Source organism: Pteropus medius, unplaced genomic scaffold (genome assembly GCF_902729225.1).
Source record: "Pteropus medius unplaced genomic scaffold, Ma_sr-lr_union100, whole genome shotgun sequence".
NCBI classification, from domain to species: domain Eukaryota; kingdom Metazoa; phylum Chordata; class Mammalia; order Chiroptera; family Pteropodidae; genus Pteropus; species Pteropus medius.
Window position 1 is genome coordinate 87,830 of NW_024342542.1, and position 18,621 is coordinate 106,450.

Sequence of the window (18,621 nt, forward strand, 5' to 3'; positions counted from 1 at the left end):
CACACAATTCTTTTAATCTATTAAATTTGGGAAATGTAGATGTACTATATGCTCATTGTAAATTTTCAATACAAATATAAAAGGTTCTGAGAAGTCCTGTAGGAGAGAAACCTATTTAATGTTGTTTAGCTCAGCTTTTCCTGAACTTATGCAACCACAGAATATATTTTTTTTCTGTCTCCTGAAAATGTGTTTTGTGCTTTACCATCCTAGAGCATACTAAGGCTATACTTAGTTCTCACACAGTTTTTATCACATACACTATGGAAATTTTCGAGTGGCAATAAACTAAGAAAGAATTCTCCTGAGGCAGTTTCCCCCAAACCAGGAATGTAAAAAGGATGAGGAATACTGAGAGAGGGTCACTGAAACTGGCAAAGAACAAGCAGAGATGTCAGTCAACACAGCCAAGGGGTTAAAGGGTGTTATTTCCCTTCTTGGCTAAGTAAGCCCTGCTTTAAGCTCTGTATTGTCTCCTTTCAAAGCCACCAGTTTTGGTAACTGTGACCCAAGTAATGACTGTTTAGTAGCCTTTAAAGAAGGATTTTAAATAACCCAGTGCACAAGATTTCACTTATTATGAAACTTACTCTTGATGGAAGCCATGGGACAACAAATGGAATTAATCTCATGTTTCCATGTTGGTTTTACAGAGTCACTCACAAATGCCCGTGCCATTAGTATTCAGGTCCAATGAGAGCAGTCACATAGTAAATTTCAACACCCACTGTGTATGCGGTACTGTCCAGCTACCATGACTGTTTCACATACTAGTCTTTGACCCTTACAACAACCTTGTGAAACCTGTGGTTGTGTTATTATCCATTTACAGATGGGTTAATAGGATTAGAAGGAATCATTGTCATGAACACCTCATATACAAATAGAAGGACCTCTAGTAATTGCCTGGCAAATTGATGAGTAAAAGGGTCCTGGCTAAATACTCAATATGACTTTGTGAAAGTGGCAAGGTATAGTAGGGAGAATGGTGACCTCTACCCAAGAAAATGGGGGCTCTGATCCAGCCAAAGAACTTGGCTTCTCTGGGTTTCAGGTTGTTACCCCAAGCAAATAAGGATAATACTGATCCTACTGATAATGGGATCATTGAGACGATCTCACAAAATGAGGTACATAAAAGTGTCTTATCAATTTTCATGCACTCTGCAAAAAGAAGAGATTTATTTCTCTAATAATAGTAAAATCTGAAGGTGGTATTTTTGTCTTATCTTTTTAGTCTGAGCCCCATTTCATATGCTTTAGCCCTCATCATATGGTGAGTGCTACAGCAGTTGTGTTTAAGTGCAATGCTTATAAACCAGGGAGACAGCTGGCCTCATAGTGCTGGACAAAATACTTCCTGAAACACTTGTTTCAACGCCTTGTAAACAGGAGGAACTAAAGTTATCACATTTATGTTTGGAGTTTAACTTCTGATTTCTCATATGCACTAGGTTATATTTCTATCCCCAAACCATTAAAATTTCATCAAGTTTTTCCCCTAAGAGATGTTAAGTTTTTATTTTGCCAAAAAAAGGCTTTTTAAAATCCTCCATCTACTGTAACAATGACTGTTCATTTTCAATGAAGTTTTTTAAATTGAGGAATAACACAATAAACTGCACATATTTACAAGGTAAAATTTTAAGTTTTGACATATGTACTCATGAAACCATCACCACAATCAAAATAGTGCCAATTACCCGCCTGCCTCAAAGATTCCTCATGCTCTTTTGCAACCCTTCCCACTTGCCACTCCTACCCGCCTCACCCCAAGCAACCACTTATCTGCTTTCTGTCATTATATATTGCTTTGCATTTTTTTTTTTAGTTTTATATAAATGAAATCATACAGCATTTCCATTTTTGTCTGGCTTCTTTCACTTATTATGGAGTCAACAATGTTGACTACATCAGTAGCTCATGCTTTCTCATTAAGGAGTAGTATCCATCATACGGATACTCCATAATTTGTCGATCCATTCATCTCTTGATGAACATTAGGGTTCAGTTTTTAGCTATTATCAACAAAAAGTGCTGTAAGTATTCATGTACAATATCCTTTCTTTTCTCTAGATGGAATATCTGGATCAGTTAATATATTACTGAACATTTTAACAAACTGCTGAGCTGTCTTCCAAAACGTTTTTACCATTTTACATTTCTACTTAAATGTACTGAGAGTTCTAGAACCCCTATAAACTTGCCAACATTTAGTACAGTGGGACTTTTTCATTGTAGCCATTCAAATAGGTGTGCAGTTTTGATTTGCATTTCCCTAATGATTAATGGTGTTGAACACCTTTCCATGTGTTTTCCATTTGCACATCTTCTTTGGTGATGCATGTGTTCAAAACATTTGCCCAGTTTTCTGTCGTTTATTTTCTTAAAATTGAAAATTTAGTCAGTTGTAATATGTGGTGCAAGACTGATAACTAAGAACTCAATCAAAATTTTAAATAATTCATGTGTACTCGAGGATAAAATTTAACAATAATTATGATTATTTTTTAAAAACTATGCTGAATTAATAAACTCTAAATGTTATGACAAACTTGAAATCCTTATAAAGCTTGAAAGGATTTAATTACTTTTAATCAGTACTGCTGCTAAGTCTACATAGATTCAGAAATTAATTAGTAAACAAAATAATTTTATTCCATGTACTCTACTAGTACATAAACCATCTTAGTTCTTCCTCAGTGCATTAGCTAAAATCACTGTTTCTATGCCTACGCCACATTTCACACTTTGTACTAATCATATTCTAATCCCGTAAGATTCCATTTTACAAAAATAATTTGTCAAACTTGTGCCCACATTCAAAAAGCGACAAAGGCAAAAACCCTCTATTGCATTGTTTGTGCAAACAGTAACAACAAAATGTGATTTGCAAGCATGAAAATGAATTCTACTTGAAGATCTGTAGAGCAGACTAAATTCTAGGATAGCTATAGGCTTTCCTTTGAGGAAAAACAGGCCCAGTTCTGCTCTGCAGGGCTATTGGTTCGCAGCTCAATTGTTACAGTTGATGTGGGTTTCCTCTTAGATGCCTGGAAAATGACTATGCTGACCACATCCACATTCTGAAATACTTTTTGAGAACTTGTAACCAAACTGCAGGAACTGACTCATTTGCAGTGCCCAGCCACCACACAATCGTTCCAGAATAGACTCTAGTCAAAGGCAGAAATATCAAGGTTTTAGAACACAGGCAACAAATTGTCTACTTATAGAGGGAAGGAAAGAGGGGGAAATCCCTAGGCACATGGGGAAAAATGCCTCAAGCTCCGGTAGACCATCAGACATGACCAGAAAGACCAAGCAGAACACACCACTTCATGGGCAATACATGTGTTTCCCTCAAAGCTAGAAGTTGGAAGCTGGTGGAAAAACCGACTTTACTCTCTGAGAGAACACTCTGTATTTCACCTAGAAAGTTCACTTGAGAGAGATGTACACAGGAGGATTTGAGGAAGATGTTGTCTTGAACATCCATGCCTGAATTCTTTGCTCAGTAAGTCAGGAACATGACCCCTCGTCTCCCAGGAGACATGCATAATGGACATCATGTTGGGGAAGCCAGAAAGAAATGAGGTAAGGACCCAAAGACAGACATGGGCATAAGATCAGAGGTTTGCTGATGCCCTGTGGCTCCCCTACATCTTTCTTTATCCATTTTTACATCTTTCTCAGTTCCCAAGGATGCTCATCCAAGGAGATCAGCTTCCTTGTGAGGTACCAATTCTCACTCCCTCTCTTAGTGCAGGATTCCTACTTCAGAGGAGGGAAAGGAGCAAATTAGGCCCTCTTCCACAAAATACTCTATGTTCCCAAATTATTAATTTGTCCTCCCCACAAGTGAAACTTTCATTCTTTCAGTCAGTTTCAGCCAGAGGCAGTAAGGAAATCCGGTCCAGTTGAACTGAACTATAAATGACAAAACCAATAACTCTTCTCTGCAGGTGGGTACCTGGCTAAAAGAATATGAATGTTAACCCAAATGCATAACTAACTAGTGGAAAGTCAGGATAGGTGATAGATATTAAATATAAAGCTTCAAGTGGTGTGAAGTAAGATAAACCTGGGCAATACCTACAAATAGCCATCAAGCCCCTCCAAGTCCTGTATGTTGTCAGGCCTGGTTACATGGTCCAATGTTGATAAAATGATATGTATATACATTTTATGTCTGTTCTCACTGATGTCATGCCTCAACATGTTAACTCCCACATGAAGAAACTGTACATACCTTACACAAAACGCTGGACTTTTAATACCAGATTATGAATAGCAAAAGAATGAGAAGGGGCTGCAATCCATTTACAGCAATCAATTTTATCTTTTAAAAATCGCAAAACTGTTTTTAATACGAATTTAAAGATAAAAAGTAGATACGATTCCATTCCTCCCAAATGGTCAACTGCTTTTATTTTCCCACGATCCTTTTCCACCTCCATTTGTAAAACAAGCACTGTGTAACATAACTTTTAAACTTGTATCAAACAAAATTTTTATATAGAATTATAAAAGGGAACCTATCAACTGCATGAACATAAAACTAAGAGCCACAAAAGAAAGTATTTTAACACAAAATTACTTAAAACCATGCAGTTCAAAATTCTAAACTGTTAATCACCGAGTATAAAAATCAGCAAAGACATACCACACAGACAGTGAATTTTTGGCAAGTATGAATGAAATTGAAACAACATCCCTCTGCTAGACACTTGAGTACCTCACCCCTCTCTGAGTAACAGATGTGATAGGAAGAGTTACCCATTTTTGGCTCTTTAGTTGATAAGGAGCTGATATAGCTCAACTTTATCTTTCTTTATCAAGATTTTCATAGCATAATGATTTAGATTACAAAAGTATTTTATCAAAAGAGAGCCCTATGCAACTTATACACACTCAGGTTATGAAACATAATGGCTAGACTCTCCAGGATCTCTATATAAATCACATGTACTCTGGAACACAATTCTCATTCTCTTTAGTTATATGTCCTACCTTCCAGCAGCTTCTTACTATGGCCAACTATGTGGTATGCCATTCTCTACCTCCCAGACCTCATTTACTACTTTCCACATTGCTCACTGTTCCACAACGGCCTCTTTTCTTCTGTCCCTTAGACACACCAAGTTTGCTCCCACCGCCATTGCAATGACTGTTTTCTCTGCCTGGAATTGTCTTCCTCCAGATACCCTCATGGTTGGCTCCTCACTTCCCAAGGGTAAGTCTCTGAACAAATATCATGTTAGAAAAGACTTTCCTGTCAGCCCTGGATAAAGAGGCTCTTTCTCAGACCCCTAGATACTCCCTATCTCTCTAACTAGTTTTATTTTTCTCTATAGCACATAGTGACTCTTGACATATACTTATTTGCTTGATCACTGTCAGTCTCCCTGCTCCATGCGAGCTGGGACCTTGTTCATTGCTATATTCCCAGACAGAGAAAACCATCTGGCATGCAGTGAGTGTGTAATACATTTTTATAAAATAAGCATTTCCCATATGGCATTTTTGTCAATTGCTCGGCCATAAGCTTATGAGGTCTAGATGGTACCTGGGATGATTTTTGTTAGCATTGCATACTTCAAGGGCCAGGTGGACAGAAGTTGTAGGAGAGTGGTCAGTAAGAGAAATTGTGCAGGGATGGGAAGAGAAAGAACAGTTTCTTTACACTCTCCTTATTGTCCATAGGTAAAAGATAAGAGAGGGTATTTTGGAGTATAGTTACCAAACAGAGTGGAGAGAAAAGTATTTACTGCCTTTACTAACTTGACTTGTCCCAAACAGTCCTTATTTGAACTTACTCAGAAAGAAGAGCCCTGAAATAATGTGTTACACTTTTAGAGTGGGAGCAATTTTGTTTTTAAATCTACATTAACAGCATACTGGTTAGACATTTATACAATTTACGAAGTGATCCCCCCGATTAGTCTACTACCCACCTGGCACTGTAAATAGTTATTACAATATTATTGACTATATTCCCTATGCTGTACTTTACACCCCCATGACTATTTTTTAACTACCAATTTGTACTTCTTAATTCCTCCACATTTTTCACCCAGGCCCAACTCCCCTCCCATCTAACAACCATCAAAATGTTATTCATATCTATGAGTTTGTTCCTGTTTTCTTTGTTTGGTTACTTTGTTCTTTAGATTCCCCACAAGTGAGATCATATGGCATTTGCCTTACTCTGACTTATTTCACCTAGCATAATATCTTCTAGGTTCATCCATTTTGTTGTAAATGGTAAGATTTCATTTTTTATGCTCAAGTAATATTCCATTGTATGTATGCATCACCTTTTTATCCATTCATCTAGTCGTAGGCACTTAAGTCTAACTACTATGCTGTATACCTGAAACAAATACGAAATAATATTGAATGTCAACTGTAATTGAAAAATTTTTAAAAACTTAACTCCACATTAATATTTTCTTTTATTGGACCATATATACCTAGTATTGATGTAAACTTCACATTTCATGTTGAAAGCTATAAAGCATTTTCATTGCCTTTGCTGCTGTGGTCAAACCTATACCAGAAAACATACAGATTATATTTGTGCCATTACAAAGAACTTGATGGTTAGTTGTGTGTCTTTCAAAAACTATGGAAAATGACACCTTGGTTTAAATCACAAGTAAAGGTAAAGACTATCTGCCTTAAGGAAGAAATCCCTAACTGCAGTATGGTGATGAATAACACTTTTTGAAGTGTTAGTATAAACCATCCTCCCTAGCTTTGTCTCCCAAAAAGAGAGGGTTATCCCTCATTTTCCACATCTTTACTTAATGCTATTTTCAAAAATTCATAATAAATTTAATTTAGGGCAGAATAGGGCTTTGACCTCCAAACTGGTTTAAATTCTATTTAAAAAATCATTATCCAAAAGAACATTGTAGAGACCCTTGTTCATTTATAATGTTCTTTAAACAGAGAAATGAGTTGAAAGCTCAGGGGAATTCTTAAACCCTAGTCCTTCTACCACCAGTTAAAAATAAAACATATCTCTGCATTATTTTTTTGTCACAAGCTTTTTCTTTCCCTTACTTTGAAAAAGGCTGGCTGCCAAAGAAAGATGCTTAAAGACTTTTATGAATGTCAATCTGTAATATGTGCCTTGTCTCAAAAATGGCAAAAGAATAAAAAAAAAAGATGTATTCATTGAGGTGAAAGGGAGAAAGAGCGAGTTTGTAGTAACTCCTCTTCCTTCCCTTAATGGACCGTAACCCCATCCATTATATCATACATCTGTAGGCAGGCATTGAATGAGTTACTTAAGAAAATGAATGAAAGAATGGGTGAATGAAGGAATGGATGGATGAATGAAGGAATGAAAAAATGAAGGCAGGCATGATTAGTATACCCTCCTGCATACAGACAGGCTCAGTCCAAGGCCAGATTTTTAAAGAGATTTCTAAGCACTTTTGAATCCGTGGGTTAGGGTAGCCTACTTTTCCCCCTAAGACAAATTCTCAACCTACATCTGAAAAGAGGAAATTCTCAATGTGAAACCCCTTTCCCACATTCTGAAAATTAACTCATCCAAATATGGAGGTTTTATGCACATAGATGGCTTCTTGTAATTCTTTACTTAGAAGTTTTGCCCCTCTAGATAGCACCTGGAAATATATGGAGATAAAGGGAGAAAATATTAGTAAATACAGATTCTTACTTATTTTACTTTTTTATGGATAAATTCTATACCAGATAAGAAGAAAATCTCCAGAGAGGTTGAAGAAAGTACATCCCTAGGACCCAAACACTTGCATACTTCTCTCTTCTACCCCCACTTTCAAGTGAAAACATTAGAAAAAAAATAGGGGAAGTTACATGACTAAATTTGTTAGTGCATGAGATCAACTGAAAACAAGGAATTCCCCTCCTGGACTTCAGTGGCCTAATTAAAACTCATAAAACGCAATGACTAAAATTGCTCCCAATGATTTGTAAAATAAAAAGCAGAAAAAGTCAATTTTGTATTTCAATATTGAGAGGGCCACTTGAAGATGTGACAATTTGCAGAACAGAAATGAGAAGATCATTTCTGAGACTTTCGGGTTCAGTCAGCTTTTATTCTGCTTTTCTGCCAAGAAGTACTTTCCATCTATACTGGCAACAACCTACTTGGATTTAGAGTCTGGTTTCACAACTTACCAGCTGAGTGGCCATAAGCACATTCCTTTACCTCTCTGTGACTCAGTGTTCTTATTTGTGAAATAGGCATAATAATTGAATCAATGAGTTTGTCAAGAAGATTAAACAAGTCAATGCAGGTAGAGCAGTACAACAGCGCCCACCTAGAACATATTAAGTATGCAATAAATGGCAGCCCCCGCTGTTTTACTTAATCCGATATGGAAAAAAAAGACATAATTTAGAATGGATCCACAGCTTTTGAGACTAAATTGAAGTCTGTTCCTAAAAGGATTTGGGAAGGAACTACTCCAGGGACCATATACCATGTGTTTGACATATGTTATATCATGCAACAGCCCTTTGTGCTAGTATTGATGGTCCATTCTCTGGGGCTTAGGGGAATAAACAGAGTAGCTTACTCAGCTAGCAAGGGGTAAAGTCAGCTTAAAGAACAAGTCTACTTGTTTCCAGAGCCTGAGCCTCTTAGGGAGCAAATACTTCAATGGATGCTGTAAATAGGCACCTTTTTGGGGTCATGGTAACCACTGTCACATACTTGATACTCACTGGAAAATGGAGGTTTGGAATTTTTTTTCAGGTAATCAGAACTTTGGAAGCACCCTGAAAAGTTTTGCTGGGACTGCACAAATTCACTCAGTTTCTCTCATTTTTAAGAACTCTAGACTTGCTTTATATATATCACCCAAATACAAACAGAGAAATTAATGGGTTTAAGTTTAAAAAGTCTTTATCCATCAGCTTTTAGGAAAGGTAGGAAATAAGTTTTCTCCTACTATCACCACCATCAATGGGCTTTCAGTAGAATTAGGTGCTTTCAGGAGAATTCAACTCTTGCAAGGCAGAAAGGGAAGATCCTTTAAAATAAAACCTTAGCTTGCATTTCACGATCAGTAACTGTTATTTTCTACCTTAAAATAACAGTTATACTTTGTTTTTAAGCAAGTTATTACTTTATTAGACTTACCACTAAAAGGAAGCAATTAGAAACTATTTTGCTATTAAAATATAGCTAAGAAAAAGAAAATGTCTCAAATTATATTGACTTACAAAACCATATTACATTCAACTTTTAAATGCATTTAATCTGTTCCTCTAAGAATTAATTTAAAATAAAGTCAAGTATATAACTGCTCTAATGATGTATTTACATGACATATTTACAGTAAATAATATACAGGAAATTTAAAATTTTATGTTTTATATTATCCTTAATACTTTGGAATATATAAACAAGAATAAATAGGAGGTTGAAAGACAATAGATTACAGTTAAGAACTTAAGAACTTGAGCCAGGAAATGTCCAAGATTAAATCACATTTTTTAACATAACATGTAGAACAACTGTTTTATATTGATATTTTTAATTTTTCAAAGGAAAAGGATATCAAGTAGGTGGGTTTAAGATGTTTTTGCTGGAATTAATGTTATGTCAGTTCCCCAGTTCCCTAACTAAATTGAAGATAGTTTATAAAATATAAAAATATTTTACTGTGCATGTTCTCCTTAGAAATTCAAGTTTTTCTTGATTTTAAAAATATTCAATGATCATATTCAAATTTGGCTTAGTTTCCTCTCCTGAATGAAGATATGAGCCATCCAAATTCTGATTGCACAATCAAAACAGTTCAAGAAAAAGAAATTATCATGGCTGTGAATATAAAACGATAACTAATAGTGAGAAAAATCCATTGGGCAAAAATTTTTATTATCTAATAAAAATAAATCTAATAAAAACCGATGGGAGGGAATCAGTTTAAAGATAGAGATCAAAGGGAAATAAATTTGGACCTTTAAATTTGTTCACAGATAACATTACTGCTAGTTCACTGAAATGCCAAATGAATAAATAAGTAAAACATATAACATGTAAGCCAGAGATAAGTATTAAGAAGAAAAATGAAGCAGGGTAGAGGGGTAGGAAATTTGGAGAATAGAAAGAGGAGGCTGCTATTAGCTTAGAATGATTTTTTTATCCCTAGAAATAAATATATAGGTATTGGAGAGACACCTTATATACTTTCTTGAGAAGTACTGTTAAAAGTATTCTTTGGTGGATTCAGAGTCATGCAACTCAAGTTCCATAGCCTGCCTGATTTCCCCCAAGGGCCTTTTGCTTTGTCCTAGTGTGGCTCCCACACCAGGGAGCTCACTCACTCTTGAGGTGACCCATGCTCTCTGTCAAAGCACAGACCTCCTGCTTAGTTCAGGGCCCAGAAAATGTCTGTGAAAATTATTTTCCATTATTCAAGATAATTTCCTTGGGGCTAAGAAGTTATTTCATGTGTCATAATTTTTCATCAAGATAAAGAAATTGGGTTTACTGCTGATGGAGATCAATGTTGAGAAATCTATGAAGAGAGTAAGAAGTAAGAGCTTTTCAGACCCATAGAACTCCTACACTCCCACACAGGAGAACCTGTTATAAAGCATTCTGCAGCAGGCCTCTGGTAATGACCATGGTAGTAACATCATCAGATCTGATGACACCAGGCATAGGGTAACTAGGAATAAAGTAAACAGTGACTGACTGGCTCAGTCAAGAGTTCCAGTACCACGTCTCCAGGCCCTCTCTCTACCTGAAGTTGACTCATTAGGAGCAAACTGTAGCTAGACTGCTTGCTTTCAAATATTGGCTCTACTACTTCCTGACTGTGTTACTTTAGGCAAGTTGCTTCACCTCTCTGTGCATCAGTTTCCCCATGTAAAATAGAGATAACAATCATATTTGGCCACATATAGTTTTTGTGACGATTAAATATATACAAATAATTTTATACCAAAACACATCTATGTGCCAAGCACTGATTTATATGCTAGTGATTCATTTAGAGTACTGCCCCGTACATAATACAAGCTCCATGCATATCAGTAATTAGAGGTCCACATATCCTTATCTGACACTCAGATTGATTACTCTTATGATTATTTTATCATTTTATAAAGGTAATAAGGTGACTATTCTATCTACATAAAACTCTGGGGGGCTAAGGTGCAGCACTTCGTGATCAAACGCATTAATATTGCTACAGTAAAACATACAAACATTCGTACTAAGTGGGATAAAGATTACGAATAGCTTCCCATCAGTTCAGGTCATGATTTGCTGCCAATTTTTTTCCATTAAAATCTTTTGTTTTTCAGAGCTTTTTGGATTTCAGGAGAGATGGTGAACCTATATATTAAGTAAGGGGTAAAGCTAATTAAGTCTTCTTTTTCTTTCTAACTTCTGGATATGCTGATAATCAAATAAATAGTCAAAATTATCTAGGAGAAGAAAGTAGGAAGCCCTTCAGGCATGGAAAATTCACAACTGCATATCTTATCTAATGCCAAATATTAGTCTAAACAATCCCTGCCCCCAAATACAGTGTGCTATAAGGTTCTCAGTAAACCAAAGCATTTCTATAAACAACAGGTGACAGTCTTTAAGGATTTTTAAAAGTAATTTTTGAATATAGGGTAAAATATCTAAGTTTTACCACCTTATCTTTCCCATAGAAGACAAGTTATTAAATGACAAATAATTCACTTAAAGACATGTACTCTAAAAGAGTACAGTATTCTCTGTAATCAGCCTAGGGGAGATGAATAAATGTTATTCCAAAGAGGTAAACTATTCTGCTACCAAAGGAATTTTCTCCACATTGCATTTTAAGGAAATATTTGCAGCTCTTGAAAAGCTACACAATAACTGGTTCAAGATGTTCTCCCTGCTGGTCAGCACTGGATAAAGAATTTGCACAAACCCATGGAAATCAACTTCTCCCGCCTATTACTCCCATATGTTGTTATTTATCTTCCCCAACTTTTTTGACCCCTGTCCATTTATTTTATACTGAAGTATTGCTTTCTTCAAGACCTAGGGTTTACCAACCCCATGGTAATCCATACACAAAGGCAAAGCCAAGAAGACATGAAACGAACGGAGATACTTATGTTGCTTCATGGTTTTTTTCCCCTATTCATTATCCTCCTACTCAATGAGACTGTAGTGGGAGGTCTGAATGACATTTCCAAACCGAGAACTTAAAGCTATATTTCAACACCCAACCCCTCTGTTGTCATAGGAACAACACTATGAGGCTTATTTAGGTTCTAACAAACAGCCACTTGTTTCACTAGCAATTAAAAGCTCCCCCTTCCAAGCAAATATTAAACACATACATACACATGCTCTAAAAAATTTATTGGACAAAATTGTATACCACAACAAAAATTTAAGAAACAAACCAAAGGGAAAGTGTTTATATTCCTGAATATGAAAATATCAAATATTATTTGAAAAATTATTTTGAAGTCTGTCATTTGACTTGATTCCCTTCAGTTTGTAGCTTTATATACCCACAAAAACAAAGACATATGTGTACCTTTAATATCCTTTAACAGAATGTACAAGAATATTATTAATACTCTCAATAATCCCAGTGGAGAATCCAGGGCAATGTTGTTATTTATTTTACATGTATTTTAAAAAAATAATACATTGATGACTGAGAAGAGCAAACAGAATTAAAAATATGAAGATCTAAAAGAATTCTTCTGGGATACACTTTCTAGCCTTTATTGTTTCAACCTACTTCTATCATATTTTTGTCATTCGAAATGGATTCTAAATGGATAAGTCAAACCTAAAAATTATATAGACTTTTTTCCATCAAGAAAGGCCGTCTTTAGGCAGATTATTAAATCGTTATGTTTTGCCCAAGTATTTGCATGAAATGCAGAGCTGAAAATCATGGTGAATCACCGAATACAAACTAGCAGCTGGATATAAATTACCTGTAATCATCTTAATGCTTTGTCACCATTTTCTGTCTTCAAAACTCTGAAACCTATAAATTCATGTGCGCTTCAGGGAAATGAGTGGTATTTTTCCACGTCCTCAGCCACACCTTAATTAAGTCAAATACCTTGTAATATTCACATATTTGGATCATCAATCTGATTTTTTGGAGATCCTGCCCTTAAAGGCCATGCTTGCCTTGCTTTATGTCTTTGAGAGCTATTAGTCAGAGAAAAATAATCTTAAAAGTTCTCAAATCATATAAAAAGAAAAAGAACAATTAATAGATCCCACTAGATTCATCTCCCTCTTCTCCACACTCATCCCACTCTAGTGCCAACAGAGAAACTGCAGCATGCTAACCTGTTGTTTATTATACATTTTTCCCTTTCAAGTTAAGGATTTTAAGATTTCAAAAGTAACAGAATGGGAACCAAAAGTCAGAAATGTAGATTTAACCTTCAATTAGGTTAAGATACTAAAAAAGAAATAAATAAGGTTATATCCTATATAACCCAAAACTTACAACTCTGTCAAACAGTTTTAATTACATGTATTCGCATTCATAAAGGGACACCAAAGTTACCTATATAATTATTTTCCATCTGATTTTACAAGTACACATCACATGATTGCTTCTATTGACCAATAAAAGAACTTGTAAAATCAGGTAGCCATCGCCATTCTAATTTTATTTTCTTATTCTAGTCAACTTTTCCAGTACAATCATTCTTAAGAAACCAAATCAAGAAATCAGACATTCATGCCCAGTATAAACTTGTGTTTCCTCACAGTTCATGAACAAGAACCCAGTGTATATAACAGGTATTCGAAGCTTTATTGTAGTTTTCTGGGCATCTTAAATATAAAGGTCCTAGCTCAAATTCAAGACTAGAAAACAATTTAAGGTTTCAGAGACAGACACGGGCACATTGGTAAGAGCTATTAAACACAATCTCTCAGAACATAATGGACCTTATAGTAATAACTACCCTTTTCGCTATATTAATGTCACCAAATAGAATAATCTAAAAACACAATGATACAAATATAAAAAATCTATTATCTTAATGTGCCTTTCACAATCAGAAGGAAAAGTTTCTAATGCATTACTTAATTTTATTTTGTAGATTTCTAAGTACTAGACATCTTTGAGTAGAGGGAGGGAAAAGAGGGCAAATTCACTAATTCAGAAAGCACCCTTTCAAAAATCATAAATATTATTCAGACTATATGGAAATATACATCCATGGAAAGTTAATGCTAAAATGCTACCAAACAATCCATTTTGATTGCTTCCTCCGGGTAAAAAAGGGGGGAAAAAGCCAAAATTATATATATTTGACTAAACTGGTAATGAATCATTCATCTTTGTCAATTACCTGGCTGCTTCTCAGCCTTTATGCTATATTCCTGGGCTGCTCTTTTTAGAGTTCCTCACTCTGTTTATGTGTTCTCTAGTTCAACACAGTTGGTAGGGGTCTGTGAACAATTTCATAATACCCACATGCACCATATGACAACTATTAGGGAGCAATGCCACTTTTCACTTACCAATTCTGGATAAAGCAGTATTTCCTGGTGACAGAATGCTGATGCTTCCATTCACTTAAACTCTCTCTTCACAGCTTGATAAATCTGATTATAAAATGTGTTTGTTCCAGATCACATGAGACACTTTTCCTACAAAAGTTGTCTAAAGAGTTATCTGCATTTCATTCCTGTGACAAAACGAACAAGAAGGAGTGGGGCGGGGGGGCAGGGAGAGACACACAGGGAGTAAGTCCACACAAGTTCCTGGCAAAAACTTTTAGTTGCATTTTTCTGAGTTTAATCAGTAAGCTATATTAAAGTGACAGTTACCATTTGAGGAAGCCAGAGTTTGATCAGTCAGCCACAACCAGTTTGGGTATCTTCCACTGATGCATGGCCCCCAAGGAAGCAGTCATTTGGTCATCTATCACATGTGGCTGAATCACTGGATATCCGCCGCCCCCCTCCCCCATCCCTGTTAAGCAGAAGGCCGGGCAGGAGAGTGGCCTGCAGCCCAAGCAGGACCTCTTATAGGGACCTGCCAATTAGCTGCTGACCAATCGCAGGCAGCACCTAGTACCTAAGTCACATGACAGGGCAGTCCCTATGACTGCAGGATTTCTGAATTACTGGGGTTACACAAAGGACACTCATTCAGGAAAAGAGAAAAAAAAAAAACCTTAAGCCAGAAACAGAAAACGCCCAGGCTGTGACAACTCCAGCTTTAAAACAGGGAACACCCGAGCCTCACAGAGAGAGAGCCACAACCAAGTTAGGATAGAAATCAGAGGAATGACTGGCACATATTAAAAAATAATCCCTAAGCAGAGACTAAGTTTACAAACCCACTTCAGCTACAAATCTACTCCTCCTTCCCCTTCCTCCGTAGTCTCCACAACAATTTTACATTCTAAACTTATTTTTAAAAGCTCCAGTGAGCCTCTGCAAAGGCTCTGTAAGAAAATGTGAGACACATGAATCCTCTCTCCCCACAACCCCTCAAAACACCTCTAAAAAGATTCAAAGATTGCCAAAAAAGTTTCTTAAATGAAATACTTTTCTTTCAAAATGTTTGGTTAAATCGGACTAAATTAAACATTGTCAAGTCAAATTTGTTTGGTAACTACCAAATCATACACTTACCCCCTTCTCTCTCCTGTAATCATTTGACTGTTCACATGAAGAACATTCTTGTTAAGTAAATGAGTCTCCCCCTTAGGAAACTAGCTACCAATTTATTTTTTTTTACCTTCCCTAATTTATTTCTTAAATATTTTTTATGTCCTATGAAAAATTCAACTGTGACTATTCCTACCATTTCTTTGACCACCCACCCAGCCCTTCCCCGGCAGAATGGTACTTACAAATGTTCTGTTAGGGTCTGTCAGTTTCTCCCCTATCCCCGACATCTGAAGTCAACATATGGGCTCAGCTTTATCCTTCAAACCTAAAGGCCCTATTTTGATCGTGCAAAGCTGCAACAGCTCCTTCTCTGAAGCAAACCCAGAACACTGTGCTGCTTGCCATTCCCAATTTATGGAAGGAAGTGTATGTCAAACAACCCAGGTGATGACTCAGACTGCCTCCCCCAGCCACATTTTCCCTAGAATGGGAGGGTAGTATAAGTGCAGCCCATTTAGATGTGACTCAGTTTTATTAGATTGATGATTGTAGTTAATCTGACAAGCTCACATTTTTCTTTTATAACTTGTGCATTTCAGGATCAGAATGCATGTTCTAAATGGTTTCAAAAAACTGGATCGTGTAAACTAGAATGTTGCACGATTACTTTTGAGGTATGGCCAGTCTCTGATTCTATTCCTAAATACTTAAAATTTCAGAATTATTTGTTGAAAATTTTACAACTGAGGCAATCAAACATTTGCATTCACATGACAGTAGCAAACAGTTTTTATATGTTTAGGTCTGCTAGAGGCTTTTACCATGGTGAACTCAGACTCTTTCGGTCCTCAGAACCCAAGTTTAAGTCTCTAAGTCTGGGGCCCATGTGGCAGGTTCTTCAGGAAGTGGTTGGGTACATGAGAGCCATGTTGCAGTTTTCACTTTTGCATTTACTGCAATTCACATTCTCAACTGAGTTACTCACACACAAGCACACATGCAATACAACCACATCACATACACACTAATCTGTACAGTCCTTTAATCCCAACCTGCCTAAAAGCTGCAAAATAAACACTTGAAAACCATCAAAATGTCATGTGAAAATTCCAATTAAATAAATTGGCATGCCTAAACGTCTTCCTCCTCAGTAAAAAATTTACTATCTAGATAGGGGTGGCATTACATGGAATAAATTGTTCCCAGGTATTACGCAGACAGGAAGAATGCAGTAATAAGAAGTGCTATTACCCACACAGAAAATCTGGAAGGCTCAGTCTAAGCAGTTTAACTAGTTTATCTTTTCAGCATACTTCCTTTAACCTTGAACAAAGTCAGCAACTGCTCGGACCAAGGCTTGACATGAAATGTTGATTACGCCTTGATGGACAACTAATTTTATTAAATAGAGAAAACATTCTATTTCCATAATATGTAAAAATGTTCACATATATAATTTTTAAATTGGTAGAAGAGTAAAGAAGAGGTATACACCTAAAACAGTGAAAAACAAGTCAGGAGTTGACTATTCACTTTAAGAAAAAGATTCTCTTTGGGTTAAAGAAGTACAAATTGGTAGTTAATAGATGGTCATGGGGATGGGGAGCATGGCATAGGGAATACAGTTAATGTTAATGTAATGGCTAGGTGGAGAGTCAGAGGAAAGAGCAATTAGGGGGATTATTTTATAAACAATATAAATGTCTAAATAATGTACTATATATACTAGAAACTAATAATGAAATAAAATTTTTAAAAAAGATTGCCTGTAGGATTTTACTAGAATAAACCTCACATTAAATTTATATATAGAAGTGATTTTCAGAAATTAAATTGACACAAAACTATTTAGAAGTAAATTTCCAAATTATACTTTTGAAGTCTTTCTATCTTAACTATGTGCACATATTTCTTATGCAGTTATTAAAACTTATTCATACTTTAACAGGAATGTGTTAATCTAGTACTGAATGAGTAAAATTTTATTAGCTTAAAGAAAGTTACCTTTCCACAGTACGTAGAGAACATAAAATCTATAATTATAAGGCTTTCAATGGAAATAAACATAGACTACGAAAACAGAATGTTAATAAAATCAAACACCTAAAACTTCTGCCATCTAAAAGAATCTATATAACAGATTTTAAAAGCCTGGAGCCAGACTTTCTGGGGTTTGAAACTTGGCTCTGCTATTCCTAGCTATCTATGGCACCTGAGTTAAAAAGCTAATACCGTACTTACACCCAAATTTTTGACTGTGCAGGAGATTGACACACCTAACCCTTGCTTTCTTCAAGGGTCAATGTATATATAAGTGCTGAGGACAGCAGCTGCCTGACAGTGAGCACTATGTAAGGGGTAGGTATTCTATTATCATTATCATCCCATCTCTACTCCTTAACTACTCTTTGCATCATTGTTTTGAGTAATAATACACACCTTAGCCAGTCTCTAAATAACATTTCTGCATGAGAAAAATACAATTCTATAACTTTTGTTTTAAAAAAAAGATTCACTTGTAACTATTTTATTAACGATGACAAACAACTAGTGAATTCATATTTTCCTCCCAAAGTTTCAGTGGTTTAAATATGTGTCTGATTTTACATCTGACATCTGTTTGGGTCTTTCTGTCCAAACTTCTCAGAATTTCCAAAGCCAGCACAGAATCGGGCTGAGTCCAGTAAGGGAAACTATTCAAGACATTCCATTCCAGTTGACCCAAATGGGTCAAGACATAGAAACTCATCAGCCAGGGAGAAGATGAACAGGTCAAATACTGGAGGAAACACTATAGCTTCGTCCGGGGCAGCGTGCTGCCCTTGACATCAACAAGAGGCCCTCAAACAGGGGTTCAGGAAGTGGTTTCAGACCCAGAAAAAAGTACCTGAGATCCACTGTTTATTCTCTCTACGGGGTCCTGACTAAAACTCCACCACAGTTACCCTAGGGGAAAACCATGGAATGGAGGGTGTGTAGGAGGTACAAAAAGAAACCTCAGC

The 18,621-nt window shown here is 36.1% G+C and overlaps 1 long non-coding RNA gene across 2 annotated transcripts in view; it reads right to left on the bottom strand.

The window, feature by feature from the left end:
* LOC120605503 (uncharacterized) overlaps positions 1–17,260 on the bottom strand; it is a 27,047-nt gene extending 9,787 nt beyond the window's left edge. The window contains exons 1-2 of one of the 2 annotated variants that reach the window (XR_005653644.1): positions 15,862–17,260; positions 14,519–14,685 (exon numbers count right to left, since the gene is read on the bottom strand). This is a non-coding gene — a long non-coding RNA (uncharacterized LOC120605503). The other variant, XR_005653643.1, reaches the window with a different exon arrangement.
* Positions 17,261–18,621: the final 1,361 nt, after the last annotated feature.